At 38.7% G+C, this 27,741-nt stretch overlaps 1 protein-coding gene across 9 annotated transcripts in view; it reads right to left on the minus strand.

The window, feature by feature from the left end:
* Positions 1-27,741, minus strand: part of TBL1X (transducin beta like 1 X-linked) — a 206,457-nt gene that overhangs the window by 139,558 nt on the left and 39,158 nt on the right. For 8 of the 9 annotated variants that reach the window (XM_087759162.1, XM_087759163.1, XM_087759164.1 and 5 more), the window contains one exon: positions 9,421-9,493. The exons of the other annotated variant lie outside the window; for it this stretch is intronic. The gene's annotated coding sequence lies outside the window, so the exon portion shown is untranslated. The remainder of the gene's footprint in view (positions 1-9,420; positions 9,494-27,741) is intronic. 9 annotated transcript variants of the gene reach the window in all.

A 27,741-nucleotide genomic window follows, 5' to 3' on the forward strand; every position in this document is an offset into this window, starting at 1 on the left:
GAAAAGGAAAATAAGGGAAGCACTTCCCAAGGCAGGGAGCTAAGATATCATTGCTGTCACTTATCATTTCCTAAAAAAGCCTAAGTTTTCTAAACTATACATGGGTAGGAGAAGGCTATTATTAATTTAAGAACTGATGCACTGAAAGCCTAAAAAACTTGCTACAGTAACAATGCAAGTTTCAAAACCACATTACCCTAAGATCACATAAAAATAATGGGGTTTGTTTCAAAAATACAAAACTAATTTCCACATCCTTTGGTAAAACTGAGTCCTACACAACCACAATATTTTTTTTTAATAACTAGTTATATGCATCTCTTCACAGCTAAGTTTGTGTGTAAATGAAACTTCTCCACTAGTTTAGAAAGAATCTAAAAATCTCCTTGATTGTATACTGTCTCACAAGAGGAGACCACTCACCACGTTTCTACATGTTGGCATAAGAGACCAGAAAAAACAGAAGAATTTAAATATTCTTTTACCTATTTTCAGATGGCCTTCAAAAGCAAATTCAACACAGAATAATGAAGAGCTGAGTTCATTAGTTGTACAGCAAAAGAAGTCATCTCACATAATGTGCATTGGTAGTGAAAAGTTGCAAGGGGTAAGATATTCACTGAACATAATTAGTTCTGAAGATGATTGTAGAAGGACATAAACATGGTTCCAATAACCAAGGATAAGACAACAACAAGCATAGAAAAGTCTTCCTGACAAGGACGAAACAGCCCAGTTTGGTCTGAGTTACAGCACAATCATGTTAGCTATGTGGCACATCCTGCTGTTTATATCATATGATTTTAATAACTTAAAATAGAAGATTAAAGCCATCTGCAGGTCTCCTGAACAAAACAAATGCTATACTGTGGTGCTGAAATATGTAAGGTGCTTCCATCACCTAGGATTCATATCAGAGAAGGTTATTTATACATTGGAATAGGAAATATTTAATAGCATTTAACACTCTAACAGGTACCAAAAATATTACCTGTGTAACACGCTGCCTTGTTTTTACAGCCTGTGTAAAATACACTACTATACTGTTGACTGAATGGCAGTACTCAAAACACAGGGGTCAAGTGGTGCACTCCTCTTAGACAGACATTATGGAACTTGCGCAAGGTATTTAATTTGATCTCTTTGTTCGAATCAGTGGCATTTGTATTCATTCACATTCAGCAAGTTATTAACCTAAAAAAGCTAAGATTCCTTCATTTCTTCTTTTCTCCCAAACTCTATTTGTTCTTCTATAAAATTATTGCCATAAACAAAATGCTGCATTTAGACCGGCTGTGATACTGCCAGATGATTTCACTGCAGATAAAGGTCAAGGAAAAAATTATTAAAAAACAAAATAACATTTTTTTCCAAATTCTCTATATAAAACATCAGTGCCAAGCATTCAAGTAAACTTTGAACATCGGTCAGTCCTTACCAGGCTCCTCAGTGGGCTGTATGTTTTATCTGCCATAACAGCAGCACTGGGCAGCAGGCATCATCACCAGGTATCTTTTGGAGCAGGACAAATTACTGAACTATTTCTTCAGATTCTTGCACAGTAACTACTGTGTTACAGCTGTCCTCCACAAACATATCACCATCATCTCAGCTAAATAATCTGCATGAATGAAAGCCCTAACCTTAACTGAAGACCGTCATAAGCATGAAGGCAAAAAGAGACCAGTACGTTATCTAACTGGGTTTCCTCAATAACACAAGTTTTGAAACTCAAACATGCAATTCTTGCATTACACGTAACTTTGAAACATGGAAAGAAATCTGTATTTTAGAAATTAATCTGAACAGGATGTAAAAGTTTCAGCTAAGGGACAAATCCCCATCTCAATTTCAACAAATTTCCAGCTTTAAAATAGGTATGAATATTGGGGGAATAACAAAATCTGTTTCCTGTTTGAATTCTTCTATCTTTATCTTATTTCCAGTGCATCTTTGTATTTCCGTAACCCACACAAAAGCACCTTCTCATGTCATAAATCTTCATGCACTTATTACCAGATAATGACCAACTCACAATTTCAGTTGCTATTTGACAAAACAGACTGGATTTTATCACTTTCCTACCAGAAAGATGAGCTTCTCCAGAACTCCCAAACTCTCTCCCCAGTACATCCAAACACTTTGAGCTTCAGGTATGAGTAGTGCTCCTCCACACTGCACCTCCACTGCACCTCCATGCTAGTTAAATATCATCCATTCCATATGGATAGTAAATACACTTTTTATTTGTTAGTCTTGTAATTTTACATCAAAACGTCCTATCACTGAATGGTAGATTTACATGCAAGCTGTACGGTATGACTGCAGCGCACCTCAAGATACACAAATGACAACTTCTGAAGGAGCTTTAGATATTATGGGCTTGCACAGATCAAAACAAAAAGACATCGCTTTGTTATTCCTTGTCACTATCTTTACAACTGAGTACTGCAACGTGGAATAACGAACCGAAGAGCATAGTAAGAAAACTAACATCTAAAATCGCCTGGAGATCTGGAGTAGGGAAATAGGAGAAAAATGCTGGTATTTAGTTCAGAACAAGGATGTTCAGAAACAGCTCAACGTAGCTTTTTCCAGTGACTACAACTGGAGCCAGTAACTGCTGGATTTGCACAAATTCAGCCAGTGTTTTAGGGACAGGACGCAGGACAGGCTTCTGCAAAAGTAGGCAAATACTTAAACATGTGTTGTTATCATATAGGATTAGCAGAGACACAGCCCTGTACATCTGGCTTCAAAGCACAGGAGACACTGAGAGCTGCATCCACTGCTTTCCTCATCGCAGATGTGCACACAAACCACTAGGCTATTTTGGACTGATGCTTAACGCTGACTAGATAGATTAGAAGTTGCAGAGACAAGAAGGACTTGGGATTTAATGCAATGAAAAGGAAATAGAAATACAAATGGAAAGTAACAAAGAGATATTACTTGGGAAAATGCAAGATACAAGTTTGGTACCAAAAAAAAAAAAAATTAGTAATAAGGAAGGAAGGGAAGGAAGGGCAAAAGTGCACTGAGCCATAAATGAAGTAGAAGATATTATGGGCAGGCAAACTACATAGTACAACGTAAAAAAAGAAAAGCATCAGAAAAGATGCTAACAGAAAAAACATATATCCTCTATAAATTTAGGATGACCTGGACTCCTGAATCTCTTGACTAAACGAAGGGGGGTGGGGGGTGTCTCTAAAAAGCAAAAACTTGAAGAATTGGCTTTTGAGTAAAGACTGAGAGATAAATTTGTACAGGTGAAAAATGGCAACGTGGGGCAAAGATAAAGTGGGGTAATAGTTTACAAATATCTAAAGGAGGAATCTGCATAGCAGAAAAAGGAAGACATTTTCTATCAGATACGGAAACTCAACGAGGAATAAATGGAAGGATGGGTTTTTTTAATGGAAAATATTGAGTGACTAGCAGGAAAGGCTTTTTAGAGGGGAACAACGGTTGGCCTGTGAAAAAATTGCCAGAGGGAATACTCCAAAGCTACTGCTGGATAAAATAACAGAAAATGCACTGATGGGAACAGTCCTGTATCAGCAAGGAGGAATGCCTTGGATGATGTAAAAGACCACTTCCCAGTCTGCCTATCTGTACACTGTGCATGCTGTAACTAAGATATATTACCTGAAAATTTGTGCTCCCTTTTTAATATAACACTAATGTACTTTAGTACTGATTTTAGCAGGCTTTAATAGGAGGAAGCATATATTCAATTATTTTATCACATGCTTTGAATATAAATGGCGAGCACCTGCACTCCAGTTTACTCCTTCTGTCCTCGCCCTCTCATAAAAAAAGCACCGGCACATTTTAGAATTCAGAGCGGCCCTCCCCAGCCCAGCCACTTTCTTGGCTGGTTTGCTGGGATCTATATATCCAATCTAATTATTTTGATTCCCATTTCCAACCCTATCAGTGGTGCAGTGGTGCAAGAAATCAAAATGCCAGTCTCCTGAATGTGTTAGAACCTAAAAGCTAACAGCTACTCATTTGCAGAGGCATCACTGTGTGGCCCAAAGCCCCTGTCATCATGCAATTTATGTTCAGCGTTCTGGATGCGACTCGAGAGGGGTTTCCCAGTCTACCAATACCGAGAATTTCATAAAAAATTTCAGATATGCTACAGCTCGTTGCATCATCTTGTTCTGTCACAATGTAACTGACTAACAAAACCCAGCAACGCTTCAGTTTAGATTTTGTCTCTCTCTCTTTTTAAGGACTTCCTTAAGTCCTTCTTCTTTGTTGTTTTTCCCTTTGTTTTCTTGAAAGGGAAAAAATAGGATCATACAAGCTTATCTTCCCCGAAGTGATCAGAAGAGAGAGTCAGCAATAATCCTGCCAAAACACCTACTACCCTCTCAAGTCAAGGGGATCATATGTTGCTCGCTAGCTGAATTCCCTTGGGGGTCTTTTCCCTGACTATACACTTTTCCCCTCTTGAATTACAGTCTTACTTAGATTACTAATGCCTCAGCACCACCAAAAATATTCCCATTCATTTCCACAGCTTTTACAAATATGATAACATGATTTGTGTTTAAATATAAGCGTTTTACTTTTTATTATGAATATCATATGTTTGGCAAGCTGTCTGACCTTCCTTATGATGATGAATGCCGCAGCAAACAATTTGCTGTATCTTTAAAGAAATGGCCAATTCAATTACATTATGCCAGAAGCTTTCAAGTCCCTCTCTGCCAAACGTCTTTGCTATATCCTGCCACAGACAGACCATTTGTATTCCAGCACAGTAGGACACTTGTTTTATTGAAGCATACAGTTCTAGTTAGGTACTATCAACAGAGCACTATTTCAGTTCTCCAGCTCTGTGTTCCTTCCCACCCCCTCTAGCCTCGGTTATTAGGATTTTCAATTTTACTGACCAAACGTGTATGCATTACTAATTACATGCATGAAATCAGTAGTTATCGACTGCTACAACAAAATACATTAGTGACCAATTACAGGAGTTCTTGGCAGCAATGGTTATCATTTTAGTGGATTTAATCATTGCACTTAAAGTGAAGCTTGAGATTCCCATTGAGATTACACCACTAATTGCTTCTGTTTTGCCAGTTACTGCATGAGCTGGTTTGCAGAAAGGATCACTAAAGATGCTTTCTAAATGTCAAAGACCAGCAAAGAGATGAAGCCTCCTGTAATGAGTCCCCCCCCATAAAACCACAGCGTCAATTCATTCATACCACAATGCCAATCTCTGATACGTATCCCCCTTGTCATCCCCTCTTTCCTTCTCATTTCTTGTTATTTGGGCAGACAACAGCAATACAGCCACATTGCTGTTCACGTGAACTGTGTGACACGCTATCATTTATTTATATAGTGAGACTGTTCTACTTAAAAAAAAAAATTGTTTTCCCCCCTCTTCTGTGTTTGCAGAGAGGATACTACTTGTTATTCTTGTTATGACAGAATGTTTGAATGGTCTTAGACCTTTAAGAAAAAAAAAAAAAAACCAACAACCTAGGCAAAGTACATGATTTATTACACACACAATACCACCATAATAGTCTTCCACTCTCCAGGAGTTCCTAAAAACAAACACTCCCCCTCCAAAGGAATTTGTAATATAACATACTGTTCTTTAAAAGCCCACGTCTACCTCCAGATCCCCACTAGTGATGAATTATTTGGTTTACAGCCTCATAAAGCACAAGTGTCCATATATTTTAATGCTGAGGCCAACCACAGGACTTTGGTACCTTTCAAATGTAGTGATATACAACTTTCCAAACACCAATGAAAGGCTGTGACACTTGGCCTCAGGCAAAACAAGGAGATATAATTTCATCAACATTTTAGGTCTGATCAAAATAAGTTGTCTTTCAAAGACAGAAAGCATGGCGGAAGGTTGCAACTACAGTTCTGTTAGGTGCCTGAGAACAAGCCATTTTAAAAATTAAATTGTTTAAATAAATTTGGTTGGTTCCTTTTTATGAAAATTTCAGATATTGGAGCTTTCCATCACTCAAACACCACATTCTGAACAAGAGAGGGAAGAACCCCTCTCATAGAAAAACAAAAATCCTCAACCAAAAGTTTCTCATAAGACTAAAAAAGCGTCTAGAATTGTCTCGTCAAACATTAACTTTTTTAGGATTTCAGTAGATGTTAAGTTGATATAACTCTAATTAGAAACTTAATTGATCTCCGTGAGAGAGATACTGTAGAGAAAGAGTTTTAAGTCCCCAGAGACTTCTAGAACAGCAGAGCATATATCTTTAAAAACTGTCAGAAAACATACACTATGATTTACAAGAATAATAACAATCTCCCAGAAATGAACTGCTAAAATAAGTGGAAAAGCTTCATCCTACAGTATCAACAGGCTGTAGCAATAATACCAGTTGGCTTCACTTCAGCCTCTAAGCTACGGTACAGACTATTACCTGCTGATCCCTGAAAAAGTACACAGAAGGTTGCGTAACGGATATGTTTTATCTTGCTTCAAACCCAGATGTAGATTTGCACAAACCCGTTGATCTTTCCAGAACACCAGGCACAAGAACTGCTACATGCAGGATGCTCTCAAAAACAAGACCAGTTCATTTCTATGCTTAACTGGAAAAATCTTGCCCCAGGATACTCAATTTCAAGTCTGAATGAGGAAAATCTGTAGGTGATGAAGTAACTACAACAACTGGCAGATAATGAACTGGATAAAACACCTAAATTAAAGTGGAGATCTATCCTATATTCATAAAGGAATAGACTACACAATTTAATTGGATTATCCCCATCTCTTAGTTCAATAGTTCTTGACTTCTGCCTTCCTCAAACAACAATTAAGGACAACTTTCAAGTAAAAAGTAACATAACACTGACACGATATCTTTGTCAAGGCAGAAGTCACTAGACCTACAAATCCTCAAGCCCAGCAGAATGACAACTTTTCTTTTGTATGGGCAAGCTCCTGTCTCATGTTCACAAGCACAAAATTTAAACTATAATTCCCAAAAGACTGCACTTGCACCTGGAATTCCTAACGCTGCCTTCCAAATGAGGAAATGGGAATAAGACAGGAGAAGAAAATATTCCTGAAACGAACAGCTGAGCTTATGTGGCACCCAAAATACAAAAGGTCAGGAAATACCTGTCTTTCATCACTGTCAAAAGCAATAGACTAAAATACGCAGAGTAGGACTGATAACACAGGAAATAAATGAAAACATTTGCTGTGTGTTAGTAGAGAAGTTTAAAGGAACAAGGCAAAAACCTCTCTCAAAGGTCCCTGCTGGATTTAAAACAGAGCTGTTGAGCCAATTTTGATTTCAAAACATGCCATTATCATTTAGGAATACTGAACTTCTCTCCTTTAATAAACCTTACACCTGTTTGTTAGTTCGCAGACCTAATTCCTAAAACCATGCACAATGAGTGCAAGTATGACAAGGCACAGTATTTGCAGGAACCAGAACTTCAGTGAGAACTACAAATGTACACGAAAGCAACCGGTTACTTGTAATACAGTCTCAGGCATTATTTGTGATTCGCTACCTAACTTACAAGTCAAAGAACAACAGTAAATGCTGCCACAATGCATTTCTGAATGAATTAAGTGTCTTATATGTGTATAGCTCACAAAGCCTGGCATATTTTTAAGTTATATATTTAAATCTCTTTAATATCAAAAGCAATGAGAGACTTTTTTGTCTACTACTCTATTGCAAAGAGATAAACAAGGTAAATACTACAGCAGAATGAAATACACTTTTTTACACGGTGACGTGACAAATATCAATTTATAAGTTCATGCATTCAGTAAAAGAATATGATTAAACCACAGCACAGATTTGGAATAAAATGCACTAATAACAAGTTTAGACCAGATTAAATCGAAAGACTCTCAGATGATAAGTAGAGTTTGTAAAATTTAATGTAGATACCAGTAAGGATATTCAACTTACTGAAGCCTTCCAAAACTAAACATAATTCTTTTAGCATAATAAATGCCAGCAGGAAGAAAGGCTCCAGCTCTGGCAATTGTTTCAGAAAACTCAATTAACTTACCCATTACTAAAAATACGTTACCAGTAGAAAGAAGTTTCATGCTATACTGTACTTATCTGCTCATTAATATTACGTGCATTTCATATATGAATATGCATGAATAAATAAATACGTTAAATAATAACAAATCATAGAATCATAGAATGCTTTGGGATGGAAGGGACCTTTAAAGGTCATCTAGTCCATCCCCCCCTGCAATGGGCAGGGACATCAACAACTCGATCAGGTTGCTCAGAGCCCCATCCAGCCTGGCCTTGAATGTTTCCAAGGATGGGGCATCTACCACCTCTCTGGGCAACCCGTTCCAGTGTTTCACCACCCTCATTGTAAAAAATGTCTTCCTTATATCCAGTCTGAATCTACCCTCTTTTAGTTTAAAACCATCACCCCTTGTCCTATCGCTACAGGCCCTGCTAAAAAGTCTGTCCCCATCTTTCTTGTAGGCCCCCTTTAAGTACTGAAAGGCTGCAATAAGGTCACCCCGGGGCCTTCTCTTCTCCAGGCTGAACAACCCCAGCTCTCTCAGCCTTTCCTCGTAGCAGAGGTGCTCCATCCCTCTGATCATTTTTGTGGCCCTAAAGTACCTTTTTGACATGTGAAAAGATTTACTGCAACCGGAATAACACTTGCATTGCCAGGAAAGGAAGCTAGGTGGATAACTGAAAAATATTCTTCCTGCCTCTTGAGAACCCTGTGTAGGCTGGGTTTGGGACTGGTTGGGGACCTTCAGACGCCCAGGAATGTCTGCCACACGTCCTGTCAAAGCTGATGAAGAAAAGCTGCCCTTGTCCTATTTTAATGGAAGCAAATCCAACTATTTTAATGGAAGCAAACCCAACTGAGACAATAGCTTTTGTCTCAAACAACATGAAATGAACATTCACCCTCTCCCAAAACAACCATATTAGGCCACCATGAGGTCATTTTCTCAGCCTCTGATGACATCATGCTTAACGTGACCTCTTCTTAGGACTTCAGTCCTGCTGAATCTCAGTGCTTTATTATGATCACAAACCAGCAAGATCGAGTTTAAGAAACAGAACCGTCATTCAAACTCAGAAATTAGTCTCAAGATAAATAACTGAAAAGGCAAAACACCAAAATAGCAAGAAATCCTCCATATAGTCTATGTTTAATTTTATGGAGGCTTTAAAAGTAGCAATAAAAAGCAAGCCTACTGCAAAGCACTGAAGGGTCTATACAACATTCCCTTTAGCTAGCCCTAGGACTTCTAGTCTTTTTCAATTCAAAAGCCCAGGTATTGTCTCAAGTTACAGATTGCAATTAGGCATGGAGATGCTGAAAAATATTTAACAGTTTTAACATTCTGTAAAGCTGATTTCCAGCTAAGCAGTCACTTACTCAGGTGCAAGAACAGTCAAGCTCCCCAGTTTCCCCCAGATTTTCCCTTCTGGCCAGTTTTATCCTTAGGTACCTGTGTACAGCAAAAAACAAAGAAAAAATCAGTTTACATAACTCCTCGTATCTTCATCTCTTGATTATATCAACTCTTAGGGCCCCAAATTGTCAGCAATTTAAAAATGCAGATATCCAGCTTTTCTAACAGGATTATTTCCCATCAATTTGCTTAACCAGAAGCAAACTCAAAGCTTTTTTTCCCTGCAAAAAGACTGGGTTTTATTTGACCCGTTCCACATATATATATTTTTTTTAGACTCCACACAACCTTAAATGAAAGAGTTTTCTGTGAGAAACCTCATGTAAATTTGACCTAGCAGGAGGTGGGGTTACATGATTTAGGTGTATTTCATCACTTGTTTTTAGGAGTACAAACAAACAGCAACACAGTTAAGGCTTTGTTAGCCAGATTTAAGCTACCTTAAAACTGTTAACATGTGACAAGAAAATCCTGCATATTCAATTACCATTTTAAAAATTGAAAGAAGGATTGTGTACAGGTGCACTGTCACTTAGTTAAGGAGGAGCTCAAAAAATAAAGTTATTCTACTTTCTCCTGGCACTAATATGAATTAAAGAAACATTTTCAAAATATGCTTTCAACCATATGGCATCAATTTTTGCAGACATATGGAGCTCCAATTAAATAACTGTGGCTTTGCCGACACAAAAGTCCACCTGCACATATTCAAATTTTCCAGAATTAGACCATCTAATATAGAGCAGCCCATCTAACAATAACAGAGTAGAAAAGCAATTCATTTGATATAACACAGCCACTGAAACTAGTCTCTTTAAATAGTAATCGCAGCCTTACTTTTGACCATGGTCAGAATATAACCAGATTAGAAAGAAAACAAAGATGGAATTAGTTCCCCTAAAATACAATCACAATTACATCATATCGAAAGAGAATTATTTTTCATCTTCTCCATCACACAAGTAAATGTATAATTGAAAAAGTAAGCAAGGTACAGTTTTTCAAAGAAGATTTCACCACGAGTCTATAGAAATTAAAAAACTGACTGTAATCGTGTGTGCTGGTTTTGCCTGGGATAGAGTTAATTTTCTTCATGGTAGCTAGTATGGGGCTATGTTTTGGATTTGTGCTGGAAACAGTGCTGATAACACCCAGATGTTTTCGTTGTTGCTGAGCAGTGCTCACACAGAGTCAAGGCCTTTTCTGCTCCTCACCCCACCCCACCAGCGAGCAGGCTGGGGGTGCACAAGAAGTTGGGAGGGGACACAGCTGGGACAGCTGACCCCAACTGACCAAAGGGATGTCCCACACCATATGGCGTCATGCTCAGCATATAAAGCTGGGGGAAGAAGAAGGAAGGGAGGGGATGTCCAGAGGGATGGTGTTTGTCTTCCCAAGTAACCATTATGCGTGATGGAGCCCTGCTTTCCTGGGGATGGCTGAACACCTGCCTGCCGGAGGGAAGTAGCAAGTGAATTCCTTGCTTTGCTTTGCTTGCACGCGCGGCTTTTGCTGTACCTATTAAACTGCCTTTATCTCAACCCATGAGTTTTCTCACTTTTAGTCTTCTGATTCTCTCCCCCATCCCACCGTGAGGGGAGTGAACGAGCGGCTGTGTGGGGCTTAGTTGCTGGTTGGGATTAAACCACGACATTGTGCTTCCTAGTTTTTACGTTTTCTTTTCACAGTGTGCATCCAGGATAAATATATGGAAAGCATGCATTTAAAAAAAACCAAGTCAACAAGCTATATATAAATGCTAACATCCTCACAACCCTAAAATCTCAAAATAAGAAAGGTGTCCAATGAGGTGGAAACTAACAAATTTTTAAGGTAAGCACTTCAAAAGCCCCAATTTTTCTTTTTTAAGTATTTTGAGTTTATTGGCCCCCCTTGTTCCTATCCAGTCTGCCTGGCTTTTTATTAGGTGATGACATGCAATGTTTTTCCACAGGACCTTGACCTCATTCAGTAAATACAGTAGCTAGAAGAAAAGAGAGTACTGAAAATCTGCACATTAACTGAATTACATATGGTCACAGCACAGATAACAACAGATTGCATTACAGTCCCCTGCAAGGTACGTCGTATGATTCTGTAAGACAGACTGTGAACTTAAAGAATGAAACTTTTGAATTAGGAGCATTACAAAGTTTAGTGTTCAACCAGAGATTCTTAAAACTCATTTATCGGAGTACCTGGCCTTATATATAATACTTTAAACAAATTTTCTGGTCAAGCTGTATTCATCTGCCTTAACTAGGTGACACATCTTTCCTTTCTTGTAGCGCACTGCCCCATTCACTACCTGTCTTAAAGTTTCTACAACAAATGAAAGCAAGTTTTCAAAGACCTGTCTCCTTTGCTGCACAGTCTTCATACACTTCTGGTCCAGTAGAAAAGATCATACAATTCTGAGATCATATCTGTATCATAACGCGTATGTTGAAGGCAGCTCAGTTAACATGTTCTAGACAACCTTAATTCTTCACCTTCCTAGCTTTGCAGTGCTTGTTTGTAACTCTAACAACATGCTTCAAGACAGCTTTCTGAGCTTGGTTTAATTTCCAGCTCTTTTAAAGACAGTAACCATTGAAAAGGAGAAGCTCCATCTTGTTCAGTACAGACACCCAGAGCCTCCCTCAAAACTTGACCACCTGTCCTTCTCATCCAAGCTCTACCATTGCCAATCCTGGGGACATGTGCCACCACCCCCATCACACTCCTTGTCATCAGGCTCAGTCTCCTATTTTCTGACTGCAGTCCTGTCTCCCTGCCTCTTTAGCGTAACTGCTTCGTTCTCATCAACTTCATTATATGATATATTGCTCCCTCCCCGCAACCAGAATCCCATTTCCCATTAGCTTCCAGCTCTCCTGTACTAGCTTTCCTTTTAACCACAGCATCATCTCTCAAGCTTTCTGTCCCCTTCACAGATCTGTTAGCTCTTCCGCACTGCTTTTCACCTTCCAATGGTTTTGCCACTGCTTTACTCTCCCACTCAGCCTCCTGCATTTGCCTCTTGCCCTAGCAATTTTCAGATTTATTCTCAACAACCAACTCCCTATCTTTTCCATATTTCCTTTCCTAGTTCCTACAGTCTTTGTGACCAGTGTGCCATAGCCATGGCTGCTACGCTTTGTGCTGAACTCACTTCCAGGGATGGGCGTTAAAGAGATTTGTACAAGGGCTAATGAGCAGGAACACGTAGTTTCAGGATCCCAGAAGGACTTGGGCACAAGACAAGCCAAACCAGCACTGCTGTCTGTGCAGAAGCAGAATTTTAGGCACTTAAATCCCTTGCTACTGAAAAACATAGACACCTACATATCTAGATGTCAAGGTAGCTGTATGAAGGCTTTGCAGACTGTAGGTACTTCAGTCTTGAAGAGAATAACACCATCTACTCTTTTAAATTTTTTTTTAAAAATCATTCTACAAAGAACCCAAATAAAGTTAGATACAGTCTAAATCTCAATCTAAATTCATTCCACATTTCAGTTAATAGAGAGTTACTAGTACTTCTTTAAGCCATTCTTTTGGAAGAAAAAACAGCCCTTGATTCAGTCAAATATATTAAGTATTGGAGGAAGGAAGGAGGAATGTTTTTTTAATTAAGAACAGGGGTTTCTTGGCACTGTTTACCAAGGATAAGTATGCTTATCTTTATTCCACTGGAAGAAAGTAGATGACAGCATACCTTCACCTATTTTTGCCAGAAAGTACAAACCAACCAAAGACATCTTCCCGTCTTGTCTCAAACAGGCACCCTTTTTTGTGGAGGAGGGGCTTAAGGCAGTTAAGGCTGAATTTACGATGATTTTATACAGTTGGGAGAGGTTGATCCCCCCCAAGATGTAAAATAATAAAGCAAATTAAAAGACATTTATTGCATAAGTCCTATTTTTAGAATAGTTTCAATATTTGGCCTTGTAACAATAGTTTGTATCAACAGAATATGAACTAAATCAACACAAACGGAAGTCAAAATTAGTAGTAAATTCAAATATGATGAGAATATAATTAAAAACATTCTTCCCACCTTTGAATACACAAATATAAGTCTTTGGATTACCGCAAGACATCACCCTTATTTGTAACAGGCATCTTTTGAAAAGAAGAGGTAACACAAATCTTAACATAGATTAGGTGACCTCAGCTTCTTGGTATCAATGAAAACTAACAGCTAGCCGTAGGATTGTTCCTAACACAGATTTACATATCAGTATCCTAAACCTGTCAGGTCTCCCACTAATCTGCCCTTCTACCCAATTTTTTTCCCCATATTTTATACATTCTCCTATCTCACACAACTCCTCCTCTTCCATTCATCTCCCTACATTTGTTCCTTCCGCTTCCCCATAATTTCCTGAAATACAACCCAAGTTTCAAATAATGAAGAATGCAGTCGCCTTTCTGCACAGTATAATCACTACTTCGGGGGCACAACCCGCATGTGCTGCAAATGCTGCAGGAGCTTTTCCTTAGCTTTAATACAATTTGTAACTGGCGTATCAGAGGTGAATGTAAAAGAAAATACTAAATTGGTGTAAATGAAAACTTTAGATTAATCTTTCACATTATTTTTGCAATTAGCTTCCTAAGATTTATAATCTTGTTTGGCGTAACCTGTTATGTTGATTGCCCAGAAGACAGAAGTTGTGGGAAAATAAAAATCCAGAAGGGTCACACTGGATTTAAAACCAGATCTGTTGTTAATTGTTATCCTCAGCTAATTCTCAGTATTATTCCCTCTTCTTCCAGCCCCACCTTATTCACATACACACAGTGTCACATTTTCATGGCACGCTTAACGTGCCATTTTGCTTCATGTGCTGGTAAATTTCTCTATGCTTAAGCCTTGCCTTTCTTTCCCAAGGGTAGCATTTGCACTATTTCTAAATAGCGCGAAGTCACATAGCTTTTCTTAATTTTTTCTTCTAAGCCACTATACTTCCCCTTCTCATGATGATAAAAAAGTAGTTGGTCACATCACTCCTTTTCTCTAACGGAGCAGCCGATCCAGGCTCCTCTTCCATCAAATGCAACCCCATTCCTTCAGGGTGACAACAATGGCCTCAGCTCTCTCTTGTCTACCTTTGTGCTCTGCTGCCATCCAAAATCCTACTCCTCCCAAACAACTAATGGAATTTACTCCTGAATCCCTCAATGTGCCATGCACTGAAATACTCAGGAGGCTGACCGTGACCAGCGCACGCGTGTGTTTGCAAGCACGTGTGAGAGAGCAGCAGCAAGTGCTCACTGAGGAGGGGAAGGGAGGCGGCCCTCTTCAGGGTGACATTTTCACATACAGCCTGGGAGGTCAAGCTCTAGGATTCTCACAGCCTGTAATAAAACCTGTGCAACTGAATCTCCTTCTCCATTTAAAAACCTCAACCTTCACTGAAATTATGTAGATTCAGTGAAGAAAGTCCATATCCTTCCTATGCCGCTACTGTATTACTGAGTGGCCATTTAATACCAGCATACTTTACTTAATGAGTACAGATGAATGATTCAGTGCTAGAAGGTGTCTGCTAAAGAGGAACTCCTATTACGTCTTGATTCTTACAATATTGAAACTAAAAAGAAAAAGTAACTCTCTGATTTATCCAAAATAAAGACAGTAGACTGAAGTTACTTTTTATATTTAAGTAACAAATGATGGATAATATTTATGTACCTGACAACAAGGCAGCCTTTCAACAAATGCTTTGTGTGTCTGATATATAAAAATTAAGTATAAATGCAATATCATCGATGAATGTACTATGTACAAATAAATTACTCATTCTTCTGTTGAGCCACACTGTGTTAAGTACACTTTAATGCTGAAAGTGGTACCTAATTATCTTTATTTGACCCCAAAGCCAACAGGGAAATAAAAATGTTCCAAATACTTGGATCTTGCTGATAACCACTCAACATTAAAAGGCACCTGTCAGGATAATGTAAGGTGGTATTTATTCCTATTTCTTCTGAAGAGGTCTCAAACAGTTACACCAATATATTTAATGTTGTACTATCTCTTGTTCTTCAATTTGGTATACTGCCTGCTGGTGTTAAAGGCAGAATGAGATTCAGTCACCAGTATGGCCTGACCCTGCAAATCCACCACTGTCACATCCCATGCAGGAAGCAGCGCTGTTAATATGAATCATGCCCTTAGAACTAGGCTTCAAAACCTAAATAATCCAATGGCTGTAACTCATACAGAAGCCAATTATCACTGGTGATCCTAGACATTCCTCAAAAGTTGGCACTCTCAGTCTCTCCAATTCATCACCGTGTTCACATTTGTTTGCTAGTTAGGATAACAGTAGTGTATATATCTGTAACTATTAGTAGTAAGTTGACGTTGAATTAAAAAAAAAAAAAAACAAAAAACACCACTGGTAAACTGACCAAAAAGAGAGAAAACTAATTTCAGTATTTGCCTCCACTCAGTTTAGGGAACCCTTCTCCTCCATTTATTTGCTCTTCCTGCTCACAAGCTCCTGGCATCCCTCGTACCGCAGTGTTCACATTCTAGTTTCCATCACCAGTGACATGAAAAAGACGCTTCTTTCACCCATACATACCTCCTTGCCAGACAGGTCAGGAGAATAATTTACAAACGAAGGTTCACCATTTTCCCCTACAAATTACCTGTGTATGAAGCCAAGAATTGCCCCATCCTGTGCTACTGGCTGCATTCAGTAGCCGCAACTCATCACATCAACAAGTGCCTCTGCCTCCCCAGGACCCACACGGCTGGAGAAAAATAACCATTCTTACCATCTAACAGTTTCCCGGCACAGAAAATTTACCAGTATAATGGTGACAGAATCATACCCTGCACTAGTTTAAATCTTCCATGAAGGGGTCTGGGGTGTTTTTTCTTTTTGCATTAAATAGTTTTTTGGCTTAACAGCCTTTGTCCAAAAGAAGCCCAGCTCACCTCGAAACATCTTTCTGACTAGAATAAGAGGATTTTAGTGTTATGGCTATAGCAGTTATAGTCTGGCTGATGCTAGTTAACTTACTTACACAGGCAAGTCCTAGAACTTTCCAGCAAGCAAGTGATCTGGGTTTATACTTCATACAGCCTAAAGCCAATATAGTTAACATTTCTTTGATCCTTGAGCTTCACACTTCAGAGAGCTGCGGGAGAGAGGAAGTGCTGGAGGCCTGGTAGTTTCAGGAACCATTAATTATAGGAACTCATCACGAAGGGCATTGCTAGAAGTTTGCTTCAGACCATCTGAAAGTATTGGAGATAATCCGAAGGTTTAAATATAAACAGCGCATTTGCTGTCACACAGTTGTCCGTGAAAGACAAGGTCTCAGTGCCTTTTTTTTTTCCCAGATTGACTATCTATAAGGTGTTCAACAGGAAAGAAATTTACCACAGTATAAGCCCCTTCCATTAAAATGTATTCCCTAGCATGTTTTTTGTGTTCGATCTCAAAGTAAATTATAAATCACATCCATTTTTTAACTGTCTACTATTCTATAAATATTACGGCTAAAATTTTCAAAAGCCTGGCTATTAAATTCAGTCAGCAAAGTTAAAGTACATGCTTGTGAACTCAACTCATTTTCGAAACAGAATACAGTCTTTTTATGGGGAAAAACCAAAAGTGACATTCAACTGGCCCCAATTATAAAATTAATGAGCTATTCAAAATTATTTGTCTCCTTCTCAAACAATACGTATAAAACCACATGGCAAGTTATTGGTAGAAGCAGGAATAATATCTTACTTAGTTCACTTTCTTAAGAGTTCTCCACTGCCCAACAACGTATTTTATAAATATTCAGGTTTATATTATAGTGGTTCCCTACAAGAATCAATTTTTTACTACGACAATAGTCACCTAAAGCACAGAGCCCTTTTCACAATCAGCTGAATGTCTGGTGTCACGATATGGCCTGAGCCTAAAAAAACCAATAATGTAAGAAGTTAGATTGCACTTTTTAATCTGGCCCTCCAATGAAACGCTGAAAAGAAACTTTCTCTTTAAATCCCATCCAGAATAAAATCTAGAAAGCTGTAGCCCATCCTTTACCAGCTGCTTTTTCACTTACTAATTTAAGAACAACACTTCTTCCTGTTGCACACTTACCAGGAAGCAGCTATGCCATGAATGTGTTATAAACACTACGCGTCTCTCAGGCTGCATGACTTTCTGAAAAACAAGACAAGCTAATGGAAGCACTGCTCTTTATCATCCTCTACTTCCTGACCACATTTTGGTTACTTAATTCAATACCAAAGTTAGAGTCTGTGAAAGAATTTCACATCTCATTTTCCTTCCGTATTTCACCTTTCAATCTGAGGTCTTTGATGATACGCTCATTTCCCTGGAAGTCCACTTTCTCACAGAAATGCTGCAAACGCAAAGGCAGAGGGCTAACCAAACTGCAAGGCATCACTTACTGAAAACAATCATTCTGGGGCGCAGGAGAAGACAAATACCTATATTCTTCAGACAACATGATCAAAAAACTTCTCCGCGCCAAACAGCAAAGTTCAAGCAGCGGAAAGAATGCAACGTCTCGTCTGGATCACCAACACAGCATTTCAATGTGTGCCTCTGCATAGTTCAGAGACATGGGACGGTCCCTTTGGGATGGATGTGGAACTGCAGGCAACCACGCGATGAATGTTCAGTTTTGAAGTTTCCATAGTATATCCTCTCCGTGTGCCCTAAACACCACAAAATGCTTCTCAATACCCTACAAAAGGCAAAATAGCTATAGGAAAGGCTATAATCATAGAATATCATAGAGGGAGAGATGGAGCTTGAGGGCACTGCCTATATCCTATGTCTTTGCAATAGCTGTATATGTTTTTAACAATTGCCAGGTAACAACTTCTCCTGAACGATCACAGGAAGTGGACCATGCATCGCACAACGAAAGGGGATAAAAAATCCCTATTTCATCCTCTATTTCCCCAGGGGGAGCCATTCATTCCTGATCGCAGATCTTGTAATCAGTTGCATGGTGAATGTGAGAAGATGGGGGGTAGAACAGGGGACAAGCAAAGTAAGTAGTTATTAAAGGGTTTGGGAGAGAGCAGAAAAAACATACTTCTTATCCACAAGCAACCACTGGAAACGCTGAAGCACATTGTTAGTGCCAAATAAATATAATGAAAACAAACAATTTCAGCATCCCTTCAGACCCCTTAGAGACCTCTACTTCAAATCCAAAGACTTGTCTCATAACTTAACTTTCTATAGTCATTCCAGAATAAAATCTCCTGTGCAGCTTACTAAACTCAGGCTTAAAACTGTTCAGGTTCTTTGCCCCACTGTCCTGTTCAGAAGACATGGTGAGGAAAGTTCTTATAATTTCTTGCCTAAGTTCATTCAGGACCAATTTGTAACTGTATTTGTGTAATTTTGTAATCAATACCCGAAAAATCAGTTATACTTTAGCTGAAACAGTTCTCCATTGCTGATGTTTACCCATAGATTTATTTACAAAGAATAACTTTATCCCTTCTCAACCTTCACTTGACTAAGCTAAATGACAAAAACTTTCTAATTTGCTCTTTGAAAGATAAATAATCTGTAACTCTGATCAGCCTAGTAGTTGTCTTTGTTCCAATTTCAGTCCATCTTTCTGTTCACTGTAAGGGAAGAGTGTTGGACACAATATTCCAAATGAGGTCTCGGGAAGGCTTTGTGAAACGCTGTTAGAATTTCTCCCTCTCTCTACAAAAATATCATGTCTAATGCATCATAGAGGCACATTAGCCTTTTTCACAGCTGCATCATACTGGTGGCTTAGAGCCATCTTAGTGGCATTATCACAGCACTTTACCTAATTCAGACTGCTACAACCATTAAATCATCTGCACAACATTTTATGATGTTAACAGATGTTCTTCTTATTTTAAATATTTGCATATCGAGATAAAGTCTAGCATGACCCATCTGAGACCAGACACTGGGGGCTCTCAGAGCTGAATTAGCAACTGAGACTTTCTGATTCTTAATCCTAAATATACACCTCAAAACACTAGCAGCAAACAGATGAACTACATAGTGCACAGTAACAAGGGTACTCCTGTTACTCCACGCCAAATGCCTGTGCCTGCACTCAGAAGCCATTTCTAAATGGGTGGTTACAGATGGCCACATCTTCCCTCTACCATGTAACTGCATTAGCCTGCCAAGGAGCCACACAGAAGATACCCAGAAAGGCCAAGCCTCCACCCACCCTGACATGGGGGTGGCCTCCCCACTGCTTCCTCTCATCTTCATGTCCTCAGCCGGCACTGAAAGTGCCTTTTTGTGGTGATCCCATCTAGACAAGCCTCTAGGTGTTAGGCCACCTCCTCCCACACATACTTGCTCTTAGTTGCCAGAGGAAAAGCTGCTCAATTATAGCCACTTCTACCAAAGCTTGCAATGTACACTGTGATATATTCTCCTGAAAAATGTTTTCAGGATTCTGAATTTATAATTTGAGCGCTCTTCTTGTTCTAAAATGCAGATCGTACTGAAAGTGACAGCTCACAATAAAAAGATAAAAAAATTTAAAAATGCAAGAGCACAAATTCAAAGAATAATGATGGACAAAGGAGCTGACTGGTACCAGGGAAACAGCTTGGCAGCTCCTACACAACGTAGTGTATTGTAGCTACTTACATCATTGTGTTAATGTCACAATCACAGTCAAATACTCCTGAGGCTACTAATAAAAACCTATCTTTCTGAAAAGTTTGTCTGGACCATGAACATCACTAGAACCAGACAGAACATGAATTACTTTCCCTTAAAGCTAGAGAGCTCTTAATTGCCTCAGAAATGCCATGCATGTTTTGCAGTCGCATTCCAAAAAATACTTTTTCTTCTAAGCAACTAGCAAAGCCAGCACTGTCCCCTGGGCTAAGACATGGGAGTCTTTTTCTGTAAATAAAGCAAGCATTCTAGTCAAGCAACACACTACCACTTCTTCTCAGAAAATAAATATCCTAGTTATACTTGGACGTGGTTTCTCTTTTTCGTCCATTATCACATGTACACCTTAACCATTTCCCGTTGAGATCTGTAGTATGAGCTGTCCTCCACAGATGAACACATTACTGGTAAGGGAAAACGCTCACAAATATCTAAGGCGGATGGGATGACTTCTGCTAGTACCTCGTGGTGTAAAAGTCAGTGTCAGTAACAGTGCCGCACTAAAATGAAAGAGTGTAGCTGTGCAAAGCCTCGAGCATCACCTCATAGAAACTGTAGACTAATACAACTCGCTACATCACTTCTACAGATGAAATATATATACCTTCTAGATATTTATGTTTTCAGAGCACTTTCATGCATCACTGAAGGAAGGTACGGACCAGAAACAACTGAATTGACATGACCTAGCATGTTACTGCTGGTCAGCCGAGCTGAGTTGGTTACAACGAGGGGTAGATATTCTTCACAGTTAGGTAACTGCCCAGCATTGGGGAAAAAATAACTCCAAGGTGGCTTAAGCGCATGTCTTTTACTTTACAACTGAAGGGATGAAAAAGCCATCATACAGCCAGTTATGCCAAGCCTGATGATGACCCGTCTCATACGAAGCTGCAGTAACACCCAGCATTTTATTAACCTGCAGTAGCGCAATTTGCCCCAGGCTGTAAAGATGGCTTTCTGTGCTCTGTGCCACATGCACTCATTACCTAGATGTGAATGTATCACTTTGGCCCTTTTGTTTTTGATAATGGAAAAGGTTATGCTTCACTGAAACTGCAGATAAATATCAGGCACAATTCTGGTTAGGTTCTTTGTCTATGACACATGGAATATAAAATACACACACTTTTGACTGAGTGCACACTTGACTTTTTCTGACAAAAAGTCAGTAATTTGAAAACCAGGACAACCACCTCCTGATGTTTGCAGTTGGGATCTACGTAAATAATACTTAAAAATGAAAATTTCAGAGTCCATAAATCTGGTAAAACAGGAGTGTATTTTTTATTTCTAATATGGAGAACCAGCATGATTTCAAGACGATATCAAAAATTACTTTTATTTGAATACAAATGCATATACCTCTTGTAAAGTCCTACCAGCATAACCCACTACGCATTCCTAGTTGGAGAATACATATGCCAACATACATTTGCAAATAAGGCATACAGTTTGCATGTATACAAATACATACTGAAATCTTACCATTGTAGTTTGCAAGCAAAAATGAGCAGGCAGTGTTTCAAATTGACAATGTGGTATGGTGTTATCAGGAAGGACAAGAATTAAAGTGATTTACAGTAAATTACCCGTACTGGCCAGGGATGATACACAGTTATGAGACTAAATTAAGGAAGTTTGCATTGCTGCCTTATGGTGCTTGATCTTTCAATTAATGTCTCAAGAATACTGAATTATCTGTATCTGAGCACTGTTTGGTTTTGATGTTAGCATGAAAGAAAGAGGTTTTTTACATCACAACACACTTGAACAGATTCAATTATCATCAGTACTTCCATTTCTAGTCACTAAGTCCCACTCATCCCTTCTGACTGACCTCATCACCTTACCTTTTAATCTTTAGAATCTTATATATCAAAACTATCAGAGTAAGGAGAAAAAAAAAAGCATAGGCCCCAACACAGAGCCTATGCCTAGGTTAAAGAGCCTAACTCCCTCCAAATTCAGGGAATCTAAAGCTCCTAAACATATGTTTATCTACAGCACACTCCTTTCTAACAGACAGTGAAGAGTATCTTGCGATGAATGTATTTTGTGAATGCGGCATGTATGCATTCATATGATGTGAGAGAAAGTATAGGTATGACACAGGATAAGGACTCAGCATATGCAAGTGTCAGGTGGGATAATAACCTGCAAACCAGAAACCATGCAGTGTACCTAATGGCCATAAAAAGGAAACAAGAAACTATAGGAGGAGCACTCAGAAATTTTACAAGTGGTATTTTACCAGGTTTGCTAGGGGCATCGCTTCAGTGATACTTTTGGCTTGCGTTTCCTAACTTTGATCAATTTACAGTAAATTTAAATTTGTTCAGAAGATCAAAAGCAAAACACACAAGACCAGAGTTACTTCCTTCAGTTTATTGTCTTGCATTTTGAATGAAAGCAACAGCATAGGCAATTAAGATTTCCTAATACGACTCATACCAGACATACCCATTGAAGTTCTCCATACAGAGTAACCAGCTGGCCACCCAGATACTGAGCAGTGGACTATACACTAGGTCTCCCATCTTTTTTAGGACGTTCATGACATCCCAGTGAAAATATTCAGTATTAGCAATTAAATGAATATCACAGGTGACGTTCAGAGAGGTTGCCCACATTCAGAGTTTGAAACCAAAGCATGCTGAACCTCTACACCATGTAAATCTAGCCACTTAGGAACACATTGCAGCTGAGTATAGGGAAATATATTGAAAGTACAGGGAAGTTTCCACAGAATAGAGTACCTGATATCTAACATACAAAGTTGGATGTTGAGATACAAAGTTACAGCTTTGGTGAAACATCAGTAGAAATATTTCCACAACTTAGAAACTGTGTAACTCCTAATGTGAATTGGTTGGACCTAAATACCTGCAATGTAGTTCCACCCACATAGTGCAGTATTTTTAGTTAGTGCATGAGAGCCAGGGTATTAAACTAGGGCAATTTAATGAAAAGCAGAAAGTATCAGTGTGGAAGGGTAAACATTTTTAAAACACAATTTTATATTATTAATGTAGGACCTACTGATGAAGAAATAAAAAAATAAAATAAAAAAAGGTAATTTCATAGGAATTTTATTCTATGTATATTTTATTTAATAGACTCCTGTGGTGCATGTCAGACTGAACAGCCCAGTCAAGACCTCTGAAAATCAGTCTAGACGCGAGAAGAGGCATACTCTGCATAGTAAAAAAGACTTCTGAAAGGCTTTGAAAAGAAACACTGGAGGAGAATTATTGTTTCTGATAAGGCACATAGGAGTGCTTTCTCCTGAAGTAATTCTTTATATAAAGATAAAACAGACTTTAAAGCATAACTGTCGGACACCTTCACACTTCTGAGAGCCAACGATTCTGCTCATGGATTTCTTACTACATGCAAATGAGTCACTATTCACCTCAGCAATCTCCGTGTCAGTAAGAATGCTTATCTGAGCAAGTTTCACACATGCTTTGGTGTTTGCAGGATTAGGTTTTTGGTCTGTGGTTAAATGACATATGCGTCAAACATCTATTCCAAAAATATTGGCCAGAAAAGGTTATGTTATCTAGTTACAGCAACAGAAAAAGGATGCAAGATACTAGTTATTTACTTCAGGACCTCTATGCCTCCCTGATGACCAAGCATGCTAATGGCAGTCTACATCACAATTATCCTAAACATCAATATACAACAAGAAAACAAATAATGCCATCTGAAAGAGCTACAATTTAGTGCAATTAACACTAAAGCATCTCTTACAGGTATTAAGTTCCCTGAAAACATCAGTAAATAATTTAAGATACTTACACGCAGGAACGCTTTAAAAAGGAGAGATTTCTAATTTCCCTGAAATGTCACCTGCACTGGAGACTACTGGCCAGATGCTGCTCTGAGTCAATTCCACCCAACCTCACATACTAAGTCAATGTTAGAATACTAACATAGTCACAAAAGATAGTAAAAAAACAAGTCTATGTATTGTTTTCAGGTAAATCCTGTTGAAATTGGGAAAGGCAAAGGTGAAAAAAAGAGAGCAGAAAGGCTCACTTCACTCCGGGATACCCACATTCATTTCAACATAGAGACAACACGGAAATTTTTCAAGGGAAACTTATTGAAGTAAAAGCAATTACCAATGATACGATGTTTTTTCCATTAAAATTTCTTCTTTTAAAACCTGTGAACATTTTTACTGCATTATTTTTAAGAGATTAAGTTTCCTCCTCTCAAAGACACAGAGAAAAGAGAAAGTAAGCAAAATGCTCAGAAACAGAGTAAGATAGACATTTTAATCAAGGGTTTAAAATTTCTATCCTATTAAGTCCCAAGGAAATTAGATTTCTTTTTTTTTTCCATCTTGAGCTATTTTATCCTTTGCAGGAAGTATTTTTGCATGTTGTCAAAACAGCCCTTGTCAAAATATTTGCAGTCTAACAGTCATGTTGACTCCATCCAGTTTGAAGGAAAGAATGGGTGAGCGGACTTCCATGCAACACACCAGCAGAGAGCCCCTAACTACACCTGCAAAAAGCAAACCAAAGGAAGAAACCCCCTTATTAAAGTGATGGTATACCATGTGACATTACAGTTGCAACTATAATCAGTTTCAAAATAACAAGGGGATCTTCTTCACCTGAAAGAGTGTATGTATTGTGGTTAAGATCTTACTGGGCAACTAGAAACAGAGAATTCCCCGTGATCTCTGATGCTCAGCTTTCTACGCATTTTCATCAGTACTGCACCAAAGTCTATGTCAGCTAAATCCCTCTCCAGAGCTGCTGCAGAACTCCACTGACGTCAGGTTTCTCCTTTTCCTACTGTGGCCCCAATTTATAGAGGACACTCTCGCAAAGAGCCACAGTTCCTCCAGTGACCTACTTTGACAGCAGGTGGTTGAGCCCTGCAAGACATTGTCTGCCGTTCATTACTTACTGGCTCCTCAGGACAACAGAAGTACAGTCGGGGAGAGTATCTGGAGAGAAAACGCAGGCTCAGTCAGCGGTCAAGAATTAAGAATCAACAGTTTACTAAGAAAGGCAGCCTCCCAGAAAAAGGAGTGAGACTTCGAACGTTATATATGAAATGAGCACCGCTTTACATATTGCAGCACCATTGTTTATCAAGACACAGTATATGTTTATATGGGACCAGTTAATCCCAAATGGAAAGGGAAAAAGGGAAATATGAGGTACCTGTAAACATCCTTAATACTAAGGGCTGCAGCATAGTGATTATAGACTTTAAAAAAGCAATAGGGATTCTGGATCCTGACACAAAAGCTTTTATTTTCAGATCAGGCCAAGTTAAGACCATATTCTTTGTCTCACAGCAACATAAATATTGCGTCTGTATTCGTATATTTAGCCATCCCATACACTATAGATTAAAAGATGCAGACAGATATTAAGTCTAAAAAAAGAGTAATTTTCTTGACCGTAACATAAAAATAAACCAAAGCAAGCCATGGTGGAGAAGAGGAGGAGGCAAGTTTTCCACTTCCAGTTACTTAATCCTTTGTCTCCTCTTTTCCTAATACAAGCCTTGAGAAATGCAGTATATTAACCCATCACTTTGAGCATAGGGTCTCAATTGTTTTGGTAATTAATTATATGCCAAGGGTTCAGGGAATCTTGGAAATTGAAACACACACATGAGGTTTTTCCACCAATCTTCTCTAATTAGCAACTCTTGATGGACCAACAGCACACAATTTCAGAACGGTGAGAGCGTACACAGGATACACGAACGTGACGCAGGGATACCGAAATTGCTAGCCCTCCAGGGCAGAAACTAAAATATGACCTGATCCTGACATGGAGTTCGAGTAACAGATAATGGACAGATTTCTAAGGCAAGTAGGCAGCTGAAAACTCTTCTTGCTGCAGGACGACCCTGTTAAAGCCCAGGAACGCTCACCTTGAACAAAACTGACAAGGCGGCCTTCTCCTACCCCAGCTATCCCCTGGCAGCAGGGACGGGAATATATGGAAGCCAGGGCAGAGATGCCCTGGGCCACTAATCTTTCCCTATAGTGCGCTAAGAAACATATCCTAGGGGTATAAACTAGAGTGAACCTTAGGCTGCTTTGAGTTACAATTACTAAGGAAACTGCACAAGAGGAGTTTGCTGCCCAGAGTGGTGACTCTCCACATGGTACATCTGCTCCTCCAGCTAGGCCTGCCTCAGTGGCAGGAAAGCACCTTATGTCTATCACGCTCACTTTGAATGGGAGATCAGAAACAAAAAAAATACTTGAATGATGCTCAGTATGAACTACTATTAATTTAAAGATCTATATTCAAACTACTGAAATTTACACTAAAAAATAAAGGTAATAAAGCCACATTTCTTTTTAGGAAGCTCCACAAGTGAAGAAATAGCATGTCTCCCGACTTTAATCTCCAGTTTCACTACATGACACTTGGACATTCCGATTTAAATGTAAAAAATGCTGCTGTCAAATCTGTTTTCAGTAACTGCTGGAAGCTTGCTTGTGTACAGAGGGCAACGGATCTTAGATCCCTCAGTGGGGCAAAACCAATTCTTCATTTACTTGCTTCTTTGTACTCCTCTGATCTATACCATAAACACTTAGAAGCAAGTATTACTAGTAAAATTCTAATCCAATTATCAGCAATAACAAAATATACGTACATGCTGCACATTTTCGATTCATCAGATACAAAAGTGAGTTTTATAGCCCATCAGATAACAAAAAACAGGTATCCGCCACGTAGTTGAAAATGGAAGATAAACAGAGGCTCAATAGACATGGACTTGAATTTGTCCACAAAAGTATCTCCCTTGACTTTTCACAACTGTTTGTTTTGAGAGGCGATAAATATTTAAATATCATTAACAAAAAGCCATTATTTAACTGACAGTTATGAAATCATACTCTGGAAGTAAAGTCTTTGAGACAAAATAATTCTGTCCTAAAATGGCAAATGCTTAGTCACTAGTGAACATGTAGAGCAACAGCAGAACACTTCACACTCAGCAAAGTTCAGAATAATACCATTCTGCTTCAGCAAGAATCTAGAAATAAATAATGGGATATTTAACAAGCTATGCAGGATTTATTACCTTCGAGATGTTACTCTAATTTGCAAGATATAATCAGGTTTCCAAGGAACAATGCTAAAATGTAATAAAGGATCCAGATCTGATTCCTTAGCAACTCCTTCCATTTAATCATAAAAACAAGATAAATCCATTTCACCAAAAATGAAAAGATGGACTAGGCAGATAGGAAACAAATCAGTTAAGTACAGACACCAGAAACTAAAGTATGAGATGGCATACAAATCCTGTGGTTGACAGAGATAAATCTGTCAGATAAATTCAGAAGAATTAGAACTGACACTAAAACTAAGGCTTGAGCAGAAGCTAGTTCCAGTGCACAACAGGAAGACTGAAGGAGAGATGTTTCAGACTCGTCTCCGCTTTGAAAATCCCCTAACTTTATTGATTTGTGTCACCACTTCATCATCATTTTTAAAATAGCCTATTTCAGAAAATACTATGTTCTTATAAACTGGGATTTTGAGAACTGATGTTATTTGCATTGCCTGATGGTGCATTCTGAAAAATAACAATATTCCA

The sequence above is a fragment of the Nipponia nippon genome, unplaced genomic scaffold, assembly GCF_047370975.1.
Source record: "Nipponia nippon isolate SJK-2023a ecotype South Korea unplaced genomic scaffold, ASM4737097v1 scaffold_2, whole genome shotgun sequence".
Classification (NCBI taxonomy): domain Eukaryota; kingdom Metazoa; phylum Chordata; class Aves; order Pelecaniformes; family Threskiornithidae; genus Nipponia; species Nipponia nippon.